The sequence below is a fragment of the Cibotium barometz genome, chromosome 3 (genome assembly GCF_041138505.1).
Source record: "Cibotium barometz isolate CiBa-2024 chromosome 3, ASM4113850v1, whole genome shotgun sequence".
NCBI classification, from domain to species: Eukaryota; Viridiplantae; Streptophyta; class Polypodiopsida; order Cyatheales; family Cibotiaceae; genus Cibotium; species Cibotium barometz.
Genome location: NC_141048.1, coordinates 39,688,539 through 39,709,243, shown reverse-complemented (window position 1 = coordinate 39,709,243; position 20,705 = coordinate 39,688,539). Strand labels below are relative to the sequence as shown.

General features: G+C 36.9%; 1 pseudogene; it reads right to left on the bottom strand.

The window, feature by feature from the left end:
- Nucleotides 1-10,799: 10,799 nt before the first annotated feature.
- Nucleotides 10,800-11,768, bottom strand: LOC147640049 (uncharacterized; annotated as a pseudogene).
- Between the last annotated feature and the right edge of the window lie 8,937 nt (nucleotides 11,769-20,705).

Here is a 20,705-nt window from a genome sequence, read left to right as displayed (position 1 = left end):
GAGAATGAGATCGTGGAGACCTAACTGATAAAGTTGCAACAGCTGACGGAGAGTCAATGGAGGACGTCTCGCGTAGCAAGGTCCGAGGTTCCAATCGAGAAAATCGTGTCGTACTGCACCCGGTGCCATGGATGAGGGACCAAGGAAGGTTTCTAAATTTCTACCAATTGCTTGGCCTAATTAAAGGTTCCTTTTTCGAACGACTATTTCTATATTCCTTCTCAATTCCTCAATTGAATTATATTCAATATTCCTCTTTTGAATAAAAGAATTCATAGGATTTACAGAAATCAATTCTACCTATATTTCCACTTTTGATAAATAATCATAAATTGAATTATACTAAAAATTCCTCTTCTTTCCATTTAATTTCTTGGATCTTAAATACCATGGGAATTCATTAATTCAATATGCTAGGAATTTCACTTTTCCCATCTAAATGATGGAATTCCAAATGTCATAGAAATTCCTCTTTTACCATTTAAATATTTCTCATAGATAAAATAATCTAAAATTCATCTTTGAATTTAAATAAAACACCCATTAATTTCAATATGCTAGGAATTTCTCTTTTCCCATCTAAATGATGGAATTCCAAATGTCATAGGAATTCCTCTTTTACCATTTAAATATTTCTCATAGATAAAATAAATTTATCTAAAATTTATCTTTGAATTTAAATAAAATACCCATTAATTTCAATATGCTAGGAATTTCTCTTTTCCCATCTAAATGATGGAATTCCAAATGTCATAGGAATTTCTCTTTTACCATTTAAATATTTCTCATAGATAAAATAAATTTATCTAAAATTCATCTTTGAATTTAAATAAAATATCCATTAATTTTAATATACTAAAAATTACACTTTCCTCATTTAAATATTTGAATTCAAATATGGTGGAAATTCCTCTTTCATCATTTAAATTTATCTATGCAAAAAGATAAATTTAACTAAAATCTTTCTTTAATTTTTAAATAAAATATACATTATTTTAGCATCCCAATTTTTCTCCTACTTCATTAGAATACATGGATTTCCATTGTCATGGGAGGATTACTCTTTTAACATAAAAATGAATTACTAGATTTATGTGTTAATTTTTTAAAAATTTTACCATAGCTTCGCTGCTATTACTAATAATTATCAATAATTTTGAAAACATGAAGTTTAGTAATATCATATGATAGAATAACCATTAATTAGATCAATATCCAATTATGGACTTGATTCCTAATTTTTTCATAAATTAAATAGCATAAAAGCATTAAAAAGTTGCTTATTTGGCCTCAATTTGACAAGCATAGAAATTACTTTTAGATTAGAGAATTGCTTCATGAGAAGCTTCATTTGAATATAGAATAGGTCATAGGAATTACCATTCTTTGGGAGAGAGAGAGAGACATTGAATTTAAGCATAAATAGAAATTTATGTGTTTGATCACTACAAATTCATTAAAGAACTTCAATTGTATTAAAAAGCCATTCAATTGAATGCTTCTTAAGCTTGAGAGGAGTTGAGAAGAGAGAACATTTGGAGATTTTTTTTTTAAAAAAAGACCATAAACCACACTTTAACTCCTAGATTGCTTGATTCTTTAATCAATGTAGAGGTCCCCAACCAATCAATTGGTTTGGTATGTTGATGAAGACTCCAAGGAAGATTGAAGAGAGAGAGAGAAACTCCAATCTCTCCAATTTGTAGAGGATTTTTATAGGTTAAAAGAAAATATAATTATTTCAGTATAATACTGGCATGGTATAGTTCTCTTATTTTTTTACAAAGTTCTAAGGATCTATTTATAGGTGAGGGAGGCCTCTAACCAAGTCCAACTAGTTTCTAGAATTTTCCAAGTTCAGTTTGGCTAAATTTGGACAAGATTTGGACCTAGTTTGGCTCCCTTTTGATTTGGTTTAATCCAAGAGAGAGGAGAGATAAAAAATATCACAATATTTTTGAGTTTAAAACTCCACCACACATGTGAAATAGGTGCCTCCTTGAAAATCCCCCTTCTCCTTACCAAAGTGTCAAAATTGAATCATTATACCCAAAATATCTCTTTTTTTAGTAATATTCATAGTTTTTTACTAATAAACCTTGTACTCAGTCAACTCTTCATCTTAAGTGGGCATTTACTCATTTTTGGGTATTTTTCTTTTATAAATTGGATTTATCTCCTCCCCACACTTGGATTGATCCTATTGGACCATAAGAACCTTAATTGGACCATAATCTAATTTTTTTTGAAAATCTAGACCCTTAGACTAAGGTCCTTTATACTTATTTTCAATTAATTCCAAATGCACATTGGAAAGTTCTTTTTGAATTTCTGTTTCGGGGGAACCATTTTAGACACTAGGAGGATTTTTATATCTAAAAATATCTCAATTTTGGATTATCTCTCTCTAGACATTTTCTCTCTCCACGTCAAAACAGGGTAAAATAGAATCTTTCTTTTATTTCAAAGAGGGGAATAATTACAAGATCCTAAGGGGAGGTTCTTACACCTGTACACCTCAAAAGATGGAGGTTCTTACACCTGTACACCTATACACCTATACACCTCAAAAGCTAGAGGGAGGAATCTTACAGATCTTTCAGCTGGTATTAGAATGAATTGGCTAAAGTGGATCAACCGAGAAGCAAGAAATGTCAAAAATTTATGTACCAGTAAAAGATTTTAACTATGTGATGAAATTCATACAAATTGATATTCAAAATGAAGATTCATAAATTGGAAATTGGGTCTTCAGATGGAAGTACCGCAATTGTATGGAATCCCTGACTTGCTTGAGGCTTAGATATGATGGTATTTACCTTATAACTCCAAGGACCGTGACTACTCGTATATACCGTGGATATAACTGTTGCTCTTTACTGACAATATATATGAGTAAATCTAAGACCTTGAAATTATAAGCAAAATGCTATCCAGATGATGAATTCGAATGATATGATTTTAGAATTTTGGTTGAGAATTGATGAGTTGGTTTGGATTCTGATTGAAAGATAATGATTCATGAATTCTAGTCGAAAGAAGATAAGTTTAACAAAGCCACAATGAGGATGAATGGGTCGAATCCCAGTGATGATGATAGTAACTGGAATGATGATTATGACTTTAGCAAATCACTATGAGATTAGCTGATTATGCTGACAGATTGCTACTATTGACCTTGACCCAGTGACTCTAATTAAGGGATGATTATGACTTTAGCAAATCACTATGAGATTAACTGATTGTGCTGATAGATTGCTACTGTTGGCCTTGACCCAGTGACTCTAATTAAGGGATGACAAATTGAGAACCTGCATAACTGAAAATCCCATGGAGGAATGTTCAGATGAAATTTTCGGTCTGATGGACCATTACTGTGTTAAGAATATGAATGAATTATTCTCTAATAATGAGTCTGTATGTTCTTCTGTTAGAAGGGATCTTTATCTCATGATTCTGTGGGGGCTGACCAATCTAAAGAACCCCAGAATCAGTTGGATCTAAAGTCAGATTTGAATTATAAATAAAGGGACTTAACAAGAATTTTCGTATTTATAAGATCATGGATCGAGGTCGTCGCGGTAGGAATGATAACCCCCAACTCGATGAGGAAGAGCTCGACTTGGATGTTCGTAAAACTCTTCATAGATCGTAGCCTGGACCTTTTAAGGGTGAAGTGGAAAACTTGGGCGAGGCTGTGGAGGCGAGGCTGTGGAGAAGTGGATCGAAGCAATGGAAGAATACTTCGATGTCACCGGGTACAACAAGAAAAGTAAAATGGCTCTTGCAAGGTTGAAGATAGTAGAAAGGGCCAGAGTGGCATGGAGAAACAACTGCAAGACAAACCGTCTGGATCGGAACACCCAGACATTGTGAAGGAGGCACCTTCCAAGGTGTCAAAAATTCATCATTTCTCCAAAATATCTCATTTTTTTTAGTAATATCTCTTAATTTTTAACTAATAAACCTTGTACTCAGTCAACTCTTCATCTTATGTGAGCATTTACTCATTTTTGGATACTTTCTTTTATTCATAGGGGAGTCAAAGGAGGAGTCAAAGGAGGGGTCAGAGGAGTCAGAGGAGGGAATTCAGGGGAGTCAGAGGAGGGGAGTCAGGGGAGTCTGAGCAGTCAGGGGAGGGGATTCAGGGGAGTCTAAGGAGTCTAAGGAGGCTAAGGAGAGGAGTCAAAGGAGTCAAAGGAGGGGAGCCAAAGGAGTCAAAGGAGGTAGAATAGAGGAGTCAAAGGAGGGGTCTAAGGAGGGAAGGAGGAGCCATAGGAGGCATAATAGAGGAGTCAGAGGAGGGATCAAAGCAGTTAGAGGAGTCAAAGGAGGGGATATGCTTACTCATAATCTGAGAGAGAGGAAGTAACTTACTCTAATGTTCAGGTGAATTATGTCTTGTGGTAAAAAAGAGTGATTGTCCTTACCTTTACATTAATATGCCTTGTTGTTCAAAGGAGTGATTGGCTTAAAAAAATCTCATTAGAAAAGTAAATATGCTTATATAGTAGTACGAATAAGAGATTGGCTTTAAAAACTCACCAAAAATAGGAAAAAAGCTCACCAAAAAATATTCCCCTTTTCGTATTGGATGTGTGTAAACTGCAAAAAGCGATGGTAAAGTTTTACGATATGCATATTGCAAAGTGCAAAGGTAAGCTTCAATTTGTTTTGAAGCTAGATGAGAGTGAGTTAGTGAAGTGTTAAAAGCTTGAATGTGTTAGCTTAACACTAATGAATAGGGCTTTGGATGCAAACATTACACCCAAACATCCAAAAGATTTCAATGTGCAATCAGAGAATGAGATATGGTGGCTCAGTGCATTTAAGATGTTGAAGGAGAACCATGAGGTTTTAAAGATATTCTTCACCTTAACAGAGATACCAAGTATAATAAGACAACAAAGCAAACAATGATTGTCTACATGTTGAAGGTTATGGTGACTATGCAGTGGAATGGCATCTTGCTGGTGATCTTAAGACTTTGAAATGCATGTTCGGTATTTCAAATTCTTCAAATACTCAAATCCCTTGGCTATACTACATGCAAGGAAGAAATAAATGTAAGGATGGGAAGAAGAATCGGGTTAGGAACACAAGAAGAGGTGGTGCACTAACACGTGATCAATTTAAGCTAAAAGGTGGAAGATATGATCGAATAGATCCAACGTGGGATCCTATTCTAGATATACCATTGACAAGGGTTCATTTTTGCACATTACATTGCATAGTGAGAATTATTAAAAAAATAGTGTTTAAGTATATTGGTGCACCAACACGTGATCAATTTAAGCTCAAATATGGAAGATATGTTCGAATAGATCCAACATGGGATCCTATTCTAGATATACCATTAACAAGGGTTCATTTCTACACATTACATTGCATAGTGAGAGTTAAAGAAAAAAAAAGTGTTTGAGTATATTTTTTTATTACAAGATGCAACCCAGCTCAGTAGTATAGCAAATGCAACATCCAAGGATGTGGAAAGAATCTTATCCAATATTGGTTTGCATAGGGGCCAAGTTGAAATCAGAAAGGATGAGAAAAATTCACGTAAGAGTGGCAATTTACCATGCAAACCATGATTTGGAGGAGCAAAGGTAAGGAAACTTTTATCCCCCCTCATAACGAAGATGGTAGATTACTTGTGAAACAACCTGAGAAGTATGAAGCATGGAAAAAAATGCAGCATATACTCGAGGCCCATTAAGGATATTTTTCTCAACAAGGAAGTTTAGCGATATGATCTACACAAGGCATGGAGAGGTCTCATTTTGGCAAGCCAGATGTGGATTCTAGAAGGTGACAACACATGGGGGTAGAACCAATTATTCTAACCCTATGAGGCAACTAATACAGTGGTGGTATAGAAGAATTGAGAAAAGGTACGAGGAAAAGGAGACAAAGGCAAAATCCAATGATGTGGAAGTACTTTGTAGGGCTCTATGTGACATGAGGAAAGATAGATATGATAATGCAATAGCTAGATAATGTCATGCCGAGTGGTTGAGAAACCAAGAGAGGGCTAGTAGAAAATGGAAACATTGAGCACAAAGTGGTGATAAGAATGATCATGTGTTACAATTCATTTTGTATGGAAAAAGATAGAGAATTCTAAATCTGATGATGTAGATGTAGTTCATAGAGACATATTGACCCTATGTTGTAATTGAGAAAGATATATCTGAGTATATCCAGCATTGGAACAAAATTATTCACATTTGGGTTTTTGTTAAGTGTTGATAACTTATCCATAATATCAATTAGGGTTGGTAAATATAATAAGTGTGAGTAAATTATAATGAGCTCCTAAGAGAAATGAGAACATCTCGTTTTATTCTCTCCACTCCCCTATTCATCTCTAAGTTGGAAGAATGACACACTCAAAGAAATGTGCCAAGAAGTTGCCTACCAAGGCATTGGCATCGTCTGCCTCCAATGTATCAAGTGTGAGTGCACCGAGTGACAAAAAACAATTATGAACCTGATCACCCCCAGTCACCTCAAGATGAAACAGTGGAGAAACACCCTCCAACTAAGTTAGCTCCTAGCACTTCATTGAAGAAAGGTCCCAGGGTCCAGGTGGTTCAAAAAAAATCTCCACATGGTAGAACATCAAAGAAAGCTCCACCAACTACGCACAAGAATAGAAGATGGAGATTGGGCACTGCAGCTCTTCATGAAATTAAGAAGTTCCAAAAGAGTCCATATCTTATAATACCCAAGTTTTCCTTCTCCTGATCGGTGTAAGAAATTCTTCAAGATTTGCAAAGGGGAGCAAGGTTTTTCACCCATGGTCAATCCTCTCAAGTGGAACGATGGACAACATATGCAAAGGTGACTAAGGCCGATTTGGTGGATGCATGATGGTCAACACTTAGCAATTCATGCTAAGCACATCACACTTATGCCGAAGGATATCTATCTTGTTCATAGGGTCCGTAATAATAGTGATGCATTTAAGCTTAAGGATGGAATGATTTGATGAGCCATGATAATGCTCGTCATGTTGTATTTGCAACTCTTTATTTGGTTGTACTTGGCTACTAGATCCATAATATAAAGTGGTGTTTTTTAATTTAGACGTGCCTTGATTTAATATAATTTCATTATTTTTAATGTATTTTTTCGTGATGAAATGTTTTATGTGACGAACAGCATCTGAGAAAAAATATTCCAAAAATTGCGACAAAAAAAATGTGTAGTTAGCATGAGATTAACTTTATTTGCAAAAATTACGACAAAAAATGTCTAGTAAGCATGAGACCAGTTGTATTTGCAAAAAGCTAGCATCCTTAGCATAAAAAAAGGGGGTTTCGAAGGCTCGCATGGAAGGCCCTGGCTCATGCAAAATTTGAAAAACTTGATGATGCAGGCTCCTTTTGTGCCCATCGATTGAAGCACTAAATACCATAATATCATCAAGATAGGAGAACAATATTGGTAGGGAATGCTAGGTTTCTATGCCTTCTCCAAAATTCTCTTCGATCTGCACCTCTTTCTAATTTTGCGTGTGCATATCTGTAATCAATTTTTGCATGTCACCTAAATTGTAAAGATAAAATTTGAAGACCTTCACTCATTGAAGGTGATCCATCATACTTCTTGTTCTTTTTCCTTGGTCAATTACCTCAACTAAACACAAGTCATCCTCATTGTGGGTGGGCATTGAAAGATCTATACATGAAAGAAAAATATACAACAATGACTCTTGGACTAGCCACACTTCCCTACGACCTTGCTCTTTATCTTCCAAAACCTTTTGTTTTTATAAAACATCCATCTTGAATGAACCAAGCATGAAAGATCCATATGTGAAAGAAACTCTAAAATATATAACAATGACTCACAAGAGCGAGGGACCTCACGCAAGCCTAAAGACCCCCTTTTTTATTCTAAGGATGCTAGTTTTTTGCAAATACATCGAGTCTAATGCTTACTAGACATTTTTGTCACAATTTTTAAATTTTAGGATATTCAAAATATTATTTCTTTTTCCCTAAAATTGGTATAGGAAAAACTAATAACATCCCCATTTCTCACCATCTATTATTCTCTCTCCCCCCTTCCAAGGCTATGGCTCGCACAAACCAATGACTTGTGTGGGAAATTCTATAGGATATGTAGATGGGTCAAAGGAGGTTCTAGTGTCATACAGCCATGTAGTGGACAGGTCAAGCCATGGAGGCACTTCAAGAGGCTGCAAAGGCCTATCTTGTTGACATCTTTGTTGACATTGTCCATGCAAAGAGGGTGACCATCACTAAAAAAGACATGAAGCTTGTGTGACGCATGCAACGGTGGAGAGTTGCTAATGATAGTTAGATTTAGATTATGTTAGTCCACCTTCAAACAATTTTATTTTTTGGGATAATAAATTTGTGAGCTTCTAATTTAAAGCTTTTTGCATGAAATTTAGAGCCTTTTTAATTTGGGGTTCAAATTTACACTTCTTACCTATACAATGTGTTTATCCCCCACATAAACAACCATTATTGAGAGATAACTTACTTACCATGCCTTTGGAAGCTACATCCAAGGCACATTTTTTAATGGCATAATAAATAACCATCCAATGGCACATGCTAGTAGACCATGCTAGTAGTTAGCATCATCTAGCCATTAGACCATGTTGGTTTTCATATGTGACACTAGATAGCACACTTTGTAGTGCTATTTATCAAAGGAAGCTTTAATTATGAGATGAAGGAATAACTAGCAAAAGGAGTTATTAGATATCTCAAAACGATCAATATCTTACTCCACAAAACAAGGAGCCCAAAATACATGTCTCTAGTTGCAATAGTGTATTTAAAAAACAACACATAGAAACATGAAGATAAAGGTAAGAGCTGTGCGTAATTAAAATGCTCGCACAACTACTCGTCACCATCATTAGGAGATAGCCCACAAACCTTCTTTTTGAAGGCACTCACTAAAAGCATAGAAATCAACCTCTAGCAACAAACAATGGTGCATCTGTTCAGCACAAGCTGCTCCCATTCCACTACATCCAGCCAAAACATCCATAACATAATCCTACTCAGTAAGTGAATGTCGTGGCGAGAAACCAACTATAGCCAACAAAAAAGGTAATCAATGAAACCACACACATTTTTATAGTTTGTGTAAACTCAATACTAATAGACTGTTTTTAAAAAAAAGCAAAAAAATAACTCAATAGAAAATAGAATTGGAGTGCTCAGCCCCTCCTCTGACTAGTACCCCATCCACATACATTTTTATAGTTTGTGTAAACTCAATACTAATAGACTGTTTTTTTTAAAAAGCAAAAAAATAACTCAATAGAAAATAGAATTGGAGCGCTCAGCCCCTCCTCTGACTAGTACCCCATCCACTTGAGTGAAGTCATCGATGTGTGCATGAACCTCTGTAATACAACTCCTAGCTACTGGGAACAAGAGATGAGATACCTCCTCACCCGCCTCTCTGTAATAGTGGGGCACATGCATGTTCTTATGATAGAACAAGCCAATCGTGAAATCGATGACCTGCGCAAACAAATCTATTATAAAAATATTATAAGGCACAAAATTATAAATAAAAATATTATAAGGCACAAAATTATAAATAAATTATCAGTGTTCTACTGCACACACATGCTCTCCTATGTGTGGATGCAAGTAACCACCATCGCACACAAGCGTCCATGAACGATGAAGTTGTAGTCCAGATTTCCCTGCATACTTCAATATCTTGCCCAAGTCCTGGGCTAGACAAAGAGTAACAAGGAATCCCTCATCTGCAAGGTGTGTGTCTACAATCTCCATGGCTCCCCTCACCAATGGTGTGGTCAATACATTCCACTCAAGAATGTCAAGAAGTACTCCCTCTAATTTCAAGCAGGAAAATTGTAAGTGCAAGATGAAATGAAATTAAAATATACATTATGTGTTCTAACAATTTGTCTGCTGAGGCAACGTGCACTCCATGCACTAGCATGGATGTACAAAAATCGGCAAATACAAGTCAAGCCACTATATTAGAGGATACTCTATGGTGGTGGTACGCATGGCGATACAAGGTAGAGTGTGAGATCTCAAAACCACTCCTTAATACTACATGAATGTAAAGACATATTAGCTAAGATAACTTTAGAAGCAAGCTTGGCTTCAAATCCACTATGTAATAAGATGTTTAATGCAATTACTCTACCTATCCCGTGCAAAGTCATCAATGGTGGCCACATCCACCAAAAGCTCATCCACAAAAGTTGTGTATTGGTCCCCTTTCCATTGCCATACTCATTTACATAGAGTTACTCAAAACACAAATATAAGTCTTTTAAAGTAACATGTTCATTTCAAATTCATGAATGAGCACATCATTAAAGTCTTTTACCTGTAGTACGTATTGTTGGGCATCTCTCTAAAGCGAGATGATCCTCCACGATGGACGCAGGGAACATAGACCTACTCGTAGTGGTAGGTACAGATTTTTTCCCCCTCTTGTGAATCAAAAGGGATGGCTCACTCTTATCCCCATCCTCATCCTCTATAACCATCCTATTTATTTGGCTAGATGGCTCCTCACCATGGATCTTCTCATTCCCTTTGTTCATATTCTTTGAATTCTTTTTCCCAACTACTTATGTCACCTCCTCGATGGGTGGAGATGTGATACTCACATTCAAAATCACTTTGGGATTTTCTTGAAGAAAGCCTTCATGTAGACAAATAAGATAAATCAGGAACCAAAATCCTTAATGCTTGTAACTATCTTAATTTTAAGAGTATCAAGTAGGTTTGAGTTTACTTATGGGCATGCAGCTGCTACTCTTGCTTAGGGATAACTCCAAGGGGGTACTCAATCCACCAAGTACAATGGGTGCACTCCCATGTAGTAATACCCCTCTCCACCAAGGTAGTTGAGAACATAGTGTTCTCATCATGTGGATCTAGCCACTCTGCAATCTCGGAAGGCATATCTGAAATGGATTTGTGCTCAATGCAATCCAAGACCCATCTATAAAAGAGAGCTCGTCATGCAATTCAAACCATAGATTTTAGATGACATAAGAGGCAAACTAACATATACTTAAATGGATAGAGAATGAAATGTAACACTACCTATATACAAGCCATTCTCAAGCCTCTTGCTTGAGAATGGCAACTCAAGCATATTAACCCCATAAGAAGCACTCTTCATGTTGCCTAACATGTGAGAGTATGCATTTATCACATGAATTTTACGTTGGGCTTTAAAATATCCCTCAAAACTCTTAGGCATTTGAGGCCCTTCCACCTCAAACTTGGCAATTTGAATGCATGCCTCATCAAACATATGTAACCAATATGCTTCTTGCCTCATGTAAGATTTTAATTTCTTATAATCCCCAAAGTGCGCCCCATTTGGATCTTTGACCTTTGTCAAAGATCATCATATGCAATATTTCTTTTTTCCTACATACACTCCAAACAAAACATTCAAGATTTAAAAAAAATAGATGTCATACTTTCAATATTGACATAAAGTTTTAGATTCAATATCAAGAGAGAACCATGAACAAATTAAAGCAATGAACAAGAGATTTTTAAGGACACCACATACCTCTGCAGTTATCTTGGCTGAGCACAAGCTATACAGCTGGTCTCTTGTCAAGCCAACCATGCTTTCGTCACTCCGATCTCTATTAAAGAGCATAGAAAAGAACTCGTCCCCATTTGTAGGGTTTGCAATGCATTGGTATTTATAACGCTATCTCGAAATTTCTCCTCCTTGTGTTTTATGGACTTATCCATCTCCCTCTTCAATTCCTCACCCTCAAACCCAGGACCAACAAGCTTACTCTCCTCGTACTTATGGAATTGTTCCCATTTACCCTAAATGAAAATCAAACCCTAGTACAAAATTGCCAAATGAGATTTGATAAGAGAAGCAATTAAGCATAAGCACAAATCACATCAAAGATTGAGTACCTTCCAAACAAGTTGTGATATTAATACGCAAGGAAATCAAGGCGCAATGTTTTGGGCTTGATGAGCCTCAAACTTTATTTCAGTCTCCATCCACCATGAGCGCTGCTCTATGGTTAACCTCTCCATTATGCTTGCCTTAGCCATTCCAAACTTTTGGAGCATAAATATCTCTTATCCCAAGTTTGGTGCAGTGGTTGCTCTTGAGATTCTAAGTATTTAATTTGTATGCGTGTGTAAGAAAATTCAACTTCTCACAAACAATTATACCAAATACAAATTTACGTGTTAGTTGTGTCGAGGGCAAGTATAAGCTCGCCCTCCTTTTTCTTCTCAACCTCAATAAATTGGCATCGCACTCGCACATAATACTCTTCACGTTCAGAGTATACTTCAAAAAAATCAAAATAAATTCATGAACAAAGATCGAAACATAGAATTAACAAAAAACCAAGCATGCAATATAAGTGAAAACTAAGAAACCTAAATCATGAAAATGTATGCCAAAATATTTACCTTCTTCTATCCTTTTTGTCCATGTCTTCAATCGCTGATTTCCATCCCAAACAAAGAAGGTCTTGCCTCGCAAATATGCCCACTCTTCTATGAGTTGACTCTCAAACACTTCATTGAGCCTTTGCCAAATAGGATCTCTTCATCAATCATCTCTCGAGTGATCGATTTTGTCTCGCCATGCTGGCCCTTGAGAGATACAACAAAAGAGCCCATGGTCTACATGTACGCAGCCCTATCAAACAAGGGAACAAGCCATGAAGCATCAATAACTTCCACTCTAACTGCATATGTAGCAACCAAGCGATAGAAAGGAACCAAAGGAGGCTCCGAGCCTCGAGTTACATTAAACTGACCCAAAACATCATTCTTGAGCCCCAATGATATTTTCTCTCCAAAATGTCGGTTGTGTTTTGGTTGAGAATCTAGCTCATGCCCTTCGTTGTTATCTATGCCCCCACCTTCCATTGCAAATGTTAAGCTTCTTGAGGGTTAGCTTTGGGGGGTAGTATGCATGGTTGTTGTTGCCACTGTATCGTTAGGAGTGGAAACAAAAATGTTTGAATCCCCCTCTATTTCTTGCTCTTCTTTCATGGTCCCACCCTCGAAAGCACGTCATCAATGTAAGGACAATGTTTAGGCTTTCTCTCACGCTTCTTAGGAGAACTGTAGTCCATATTTCTCGAGGTGGTCTCTTCATCAAATGCAAGCCTTTTTGTTAGAGGCCTTGACCGCAAATTCATGACTTCTGGACCATGTTGGAACACTTTCACCGTGCCCCTATGCATAGAGCGCTTTGGAGCCATGTGAAAACTATCAAAAGCATGTGGCCATAAAAATCTTTTTTAAAACATTTTAGATTACATTAAAACATTACTAGCAAAGACATCTCCTCATTTTATGAAAAAAAAACATCTAATTGCACGTGTGTTTTTGTATGCATGGGAGTATGTGTATATATACACAGTAACCACAAGATTACAATGCTATGAATTGGGGGTGTGTGCAATGCTCTGATAAGTACATTCTTATTTGTATGTGTGTAAGTGTGTAAGCTTATATATGAGTATGTAAGTATATGTAGATATATGTGGGTATATGTATATAAAAGTATATGTAGATAGATGTAAATATATGATTTATTTAAGTATGTAACTATGTAAGTATATAAATTTATTTGTATATAAGTATGCTTAAATATAAGTATATAAGTATGCTTTATTTGTACATGTAATTATGCTTGTGTGTGTGTGTGTGTGTGTGTGTGTGAGGAATAAATCAATTAAAAACCATCAAAAAAACATTCACAAAAAACCTATGTTTTTATCCATATAGATTTTATTTTCTTTATGCTTTTATCTTTATCTTTTTATCCATATATCTCCCAAAAAATAAAAAATAAAAAAAACATTAAAATAACCTGAAACATTTCCCAAAAAAAAGAAAAAAGCATGTAAGCCATTGGCCATTTTGTTGTATGGTCATTATGGCCATAGAGCATAATGGCCCAAATAAGTAGGAATTTAGTAACCTCTCTTGCGTCCCACCATCAAGATGATAGCACATGGACTTGTTTTTTGAACCATCAACAAATGGAGATTTTTTTTAATACCATCAACAAATGGAGATTTCTTTTGAACATATATGAATACTTTGCATGTGGACTACAATGAGAGGACGGACAAAGATTTTTTATTTGGCACGATATTTCTTTTGTAATATGAAAAAAATGAATATATCCAAATATTTATTTTGAAGTTTTTTTTGGATATGCAATATTTAATTAATTTTTGGATATATTTATTTTTTCAAATTACATTAATAAATATTGTGCCAAATGCAAATTGTTTGTCCAAACTTCAATATCTATTGTGCCAAATGCAAATTGTTTGTCCAAACTTCAATATCCAAAAAAAACTTTAAAAAAAATCATAGGCCATTGGCCATACTCTATGGCCACAATGGCCATGGCTAGAGCACGCAGGCCATCCACGTGCATGCGGACACGACGTGCGTGCTCTAGCCACGGCCATTGTAGCCATCGAGTATGGCCAATGGCCATGGCAAAGAACATCTAGACCAATTAGCCACCATCGAGTATGGCCAATGGCCATGGCAAAGAACACCTAGACCATCTGCGCACGTGTAGATGGTTTGGGTGCTCTTTGCCATGGCCATTGGCCATGGCATTTGCACTAATGTAGGTACCTAGTTAATGGGCAAGCTTGATCTGGGCGCAGGCAAGGTGAGCTGGTGAGCGCGGGCGACAAGCGGAAAAAATGGCGGGCTTGAGCAGTGAGAGGGCAACACGTGCCAGAGGGAGACAAACGACTGAAGGGAGATAGGCGGCCCCGAGATGAAGAAGTAGAGGGAGGAAGGGGAAGAAGGAAGAAGATAGGTTTTTTTAATTAAATTTATACTTATAATAAATTAGATTTATAATATATATAGTATATAATATATTAGATATATTATCTATAGTATATTAGATATAATATTTATAGTATATAGTATTTATATTTATTAGATATATGGTATTTAGTATTTATATATATAGTATTTATATCTTTATTAGATACACAGTATTTAGTATTTATAGTGTATATAATATATAGTATTTATTAGATATATAGTCTATCATATTTATGTATATAATACATATATAAATACTTATATATTTAGGGTATATAGTATATTAGACATAGTATAGTTATATTTATTAGATATATAGTATATAGTATATTAGACATAGTATTTATAGTGTATAGTATTTATAGTATATACTATTTATATTTATCAGATATAAATATATATATAGTATATAGGTATATATTCACCTTACTATATATACACACACGCACACACATACAAAATTAGATATATAATATATGTATTTATAGTATATTATATATGTACATATATATTTATGATATTTAAATTGTGTACATCACTCTAACTTTTAAAGAAGGATGTCATGTGATTATCTCTCTCCACTCTCACCAGAGGTATAAAAAGTAGCATATGTGGAGAATAAATGAAAGCATTTATTGCAGTTACGTCAAGAATATATCTTAGATTTGCCATACCTTGGGGATAATTTTAAGACTCACATTCTCTATGCATAGTAATAAGCGAAATGACATCTCTTAGAGGCCGCCTTCATATCCATAACTTTTGAGAATGTGGGGGTCCTCAAACTACTATTGTGTGTTTATTGAATGTGGAGGGTTGTCAACCCACCATCCACCCCCTCTTCTTGGTTCTTTAAGTGGTGCTCTCTTGATTGAGGTTTGTATTTCTGTAGGAGTGCTATGGGACTCACTAAAGCTTCAATAACATGGAGAATAGGAAATGAAACTTTGGTTAGGCAGGTTCATTGCGGGACAACAAACTTCTTCTTAGCCATTTTTTCTTTGCAGAGTCTCCTGCCTCCATCTCACAAGTTTGTTTCTCTGAAGGCGGTTATTCAAGTTGGTAAGAGTGTATGGATGTGGAAACCCCTTCTCAATGGGATGTTGAGGGGCATGAGCACTTTATGTTGGACTCCTCATTGTGAACTAAGTATGCTATGGAGCATTGCACCACTTCTTTGTATATTCAGATAGCGATACCAATGATGGTTGTAGTAAGAATCATCAAGCCATCAATGATTATTTGCAAGGTCACTCAAAAGGAGGACTATTAAATGATGCCATTGATCTTGAAGGACCTCCAACAGAAACTACCAAACATGCTTTTGTGAATCTTGAGTCTAGTGAAGAGGAGAAGCAGAAAAAGTTACCTACGTCAGTTCTGTCATGTATTTTGGAGAATCCAAGAGGTGCTCGCTCAAAGAATATGATACAAAATTCTGAAAATATTAAGCAAGTGAAAGAGCTTCCACGTTCTTACAATGGAAATATAACATTTGAATTGCCTCTAACCTATAATGAGTTTAAGAGAATGGAAGAAATAGAGCAAAAATTTGACGGTCATTTGTGGACAAGACCACATAGAGCTAACAGGTGAGTAGATTGCACTGTACATCTAAGTTATTTCTTGGGTTCACTGGAGTGCCATAGGATCACATGTCCTTATTTAATTAACAATAAAAAGTTCAATTATTCTTACTTCCATGGATATTTGGATAAACAAGTTAGGAAAGGCCTACTCTGTGAGGATGGGAGGAATAGCATTACATGTCATTATTGTAAAAAAAAAATATCTTTTGCAAAGAGCCTTGCAGTTTCATGGTGTATTATATTTTTCTAATGAACTCAGGAATGACATGATTGATGGTGCACATCGGTGACCATTCACATAAGGTACAGCCTGGAACTTTCAGGGTTGTAATAGAGAGAATAAGAAAATTGGTTTCATTAGTGTTGTCAGTTGCCATTAGGTGTATGTATGCACATTGAGGTCATTGGTTGTGACATTTGAGTGTAGTACAGTACCACTGCAGAAAATAAAGTAGTTTGTGCAGGACAAACCAAAGTGCTGTTTCTGATAAATTTGTGTGTCTGGCAAGATGTTAAATGATGGCATAAACCACATTGTTGCTGAGAAGCTTGAAAGAACAACTTCCATGCTTGGAGGTTCAGGTTGACAAATTTCTTGATGGGAAAGGGTTAATGGGACTACATAGAAGGTGAGCATGAAGAGGCACCGGAGATACCGGAGATCAATCCAACTGTTGCAGATGTGAAAGAGTTCAAGGATTGGAACCAAGAAAGTTATGTATTGGCTCTCTCTATCAGTATACAGGACACCATGATTGGGCACATACAAGATGCCAAGTCCCCCAAGGAGGCCTGGGACACCTTGGTAAAACTCTATGAAACGAATACCAAGGCACGAAAGATACAGTTGAAGAATGAACTTCATACTGTAAAGAAAAAGAGTATGTCTGTGAATGACTATGCATTGAAGATCAAGGGTATTGTGGAATCCCTTGCATCTATTGGTGTTTCAGTAGATGATGATGATAATGTGGAAGTCTGTCTACGTGGTCTTGGACCACAATACAAGGCGTTCAAGACGTCTAGTCAGACTCAGGAAAACATTCCCAATTTCATAGATTTGGTGTCTATGTTGATTATAGAAGAGAAGAGCTTGGGTGAAGACCAGCAGTCTTCACAAAACAAAAAGAGTTCAGAGCAATAGGCCTTCTACACAAGTTCAGGAAGAGGACAAGGTAGAGGAGGCCATGGACGTGGCCAAGGAGGTGGCCGAACAAGTAATCAAAATTATGGCCAGCAGGCAGCAACAACAACAGTCCCACAATTCACAACAACAACAACACGCAGGTGGAAGAGGCCAATTCAGAGGTAGGGGGAGTCAAAGAGGTCGTGGAAATTGGCAAACGCAGTATAATGATACATGTGGATGCTTTTATTGTGGTAAGCCTGGACATGTGTAGGCAGATTGCTATAAGAAGCAAGCTGACATGCAAAATGGGAAATTACAGCAAAACAACTATGCATCCTCGAGCAGAAACAATGAGGATAATGAAAGGTTGTTTGTTATGCAACATGTTGTTAATGCCATGTCTGAAAATGTTGAAGCAACACATAAAGATGATGTATGGTATGTTGATTTTCAGGTGCTTCGAACCACATGACAAGTCATGGGGAGTGGTTCAAGGAGATGAAAAACCTTGAAAGACCAGGTTTTGTGGAAATAGGGGATGACACTGCTCATCCAATTTCCCGTGTTAGAGATGTGCCATTGTCTATGCAGGATGGCAAAGTGAAGTACCTTGTAGATATACTTCATGTTTCGAACATAACAAAGAATCTAGTTTCAGTTGGTCAGATGATTGAGCAGGGTTTGCAGGTTCGGTTTAACCCTGATGGTTGTTATGTTGAATACTTTAAAGACAAGTGTAAGTTGGTTGCAAAAGGCAACAGAGTGGACAGAATGTTTACATTGAATGTAAACATGCCTGAAGTGAGTGCTGCAATGTTTGCAAATGGTTTAGGAATTGTTGCAGACATAGACATTTGGCATAAAAGAATTGGACATGTGAATGTGCAGAGAATGAAGTCTATGTAGACTAAAGGAATTGTGGTAGGGCTGCCAAAGTTTAAAGTTAAAGGTATGCAGAAAATATATGAAGCATGCCAATTTGGAAAGCAAACAAAGCATGTATTTCCACGCGACAAAAATGTGAGCAGAAATGCAGTAGATGTTGTGCATTCAGATGTATGGGGTCCTACAAAGACCATGTCTATGGGAGGGTGCAGGTATTATGTGACATTTATTGATGACCACACAAGGAAAGTGTGGGTATACTTCATGAAGGAGAAGGGTGAGGTGTTCACTCATTTTCAGAATTTCAGAGTTATGGTTGAAAAGCAAACAGGGAAATATGTAAAGTGCCTAAGGTCAGATGGAGGAGGAGAGTACTTCTCAAATGAGTTCTCTGAATTTTTGAAGAAGAATGGTATTCGGAGACAGTTTACATGCAAATACACTCCGCAGCAAAATGGAGTTGCTGAGCGGAAAAAAGACACATTGCTGAGATTGCACAAGCATTGATGGGAGAGAGGAATATGCCGCATAGTTATTGGGCTGAGGCTATTTCTACAGCAGTTTACATCATGAACAGGACTCCAACTGTGCAGCCATACATGATGTAACTCCACAGGAGAGGTTTACTGGCAAAAAACCTGATTTGTCTCATCTGAAAGTCTTTGGATGCATTGCATATGTGCATGTGCAGAATGAGCTAAGAACTAAGCTAGATCCAAAAGCTAAAAAATGTGTGTTTATTGGGTATTCCCTTGAGCAATAGGGATACAGGTGTTATAACCTTACTACACGTGAGTTGAGGGTAAGCAGGAATGTTGTTTTTGATGAGATGAGCAGCTGGTATGCTGCTGAAAAAGAAGCTGTTGGGGCTGATGTGAGTGGAAATGTGGTTGCACAGACTGCAAGGCAGCAATCACAGTCTTTGAGTGGACCAGGAGAGTCCTCATCTAATGGTTTAGTTGATAGACCATGGAGTGGCAGGCTGCATCATAATACCAGTCCTGCAAATGTGATTAGTACATCACATAAAGGCAAAGAGAAAGTGGTTGAGCCCCTTAGTATGCCTGACATTTTTGCAGGGCATTCTCATGATGAGGATCTTGGGATACCAGCTATGAGAACACCTGGTGTAAAGAAGGCTATGGAAGCCATGAATGCAAAGCTACGAAGATCTCGAAGAGTGAAGAATCCTGTGGAGAGGTTTACCTATGATGGTTATGTGGCACATCACTATGCATACATGGCAAAAGTTGTACAGGTTGTAGAGCCCACATGCATTGACGAGGCTATTGGAAATGTGTGTTGGGAGAAATCTATGGATGAGGAGATGGATGCACTATATGGAAATGAGACTTGGAATTTAGTGCAATTGCCTGAAGGCAAGAAAGCCATTGGATGCAAGTGGGTGTACAAAGTAAAACATAACAGTGATGGAAGCATTAAGCAGGTACAAGGCTAGATTGGTAGCCAAAGGATATGCACAAACATATGGCATTGATTATGAGGAAACTTTCAGCCCAGCTGCCAAGATGGCAACAGTGATGGAAGCATAAGCAGGTACAAGGCTAGATTGGTAGCCAAAGGATATGCGCAAACATATGGCATTGATTATGAGGAAACTTTCAGCCCAGCTGCCAAGATGGAAACAGTGAGAGTTGTAATAGTAGTGGCTGCGTCAAAGCAATGGTCTTTACATTAGATGGATGTAAAGAATGCATTCTTGCATGGGGATTTGCTGGAAGAAAAAACTTTCAGCCCAGCTGCCAAGATGGCAACAGTGAGAGTTGTGATAGTAGTGGCTGCGTCAAAGCAATGGTCTTTACATCAGATGGATGTAAAGAATGCATTCTTACATGGGGATTTACAGGAAGAGGTGTAAAGAATGCATTCTTGCATGGGGATTTGCAGGAAGAGGTGTATATGTTGCAGCCACCTCATGAGGATGTGAGTCACCCCGAGCATGTTTGCAGGTTGAAAGAAAGCCTTGTATGGCTTAAACAAGCACCAAGAGCATGGTTTGACAAGATTTTTGAATATATTGTCAGTATTGGCTTTCATGTAGCTAATGCAGATTTCTCGCTATATGTGAGACACAGTGATAGAGGGGTTGTGCTTGTTGTCATCTATGTAGATGACCTAATCATTATGGGGGACCATGATGTAGAGATCTTTGATGTAAAGATCTTTCTTAGACAGAAGTTTGAGATGAAGGATCTTGGGGAGCTCAGATATTTC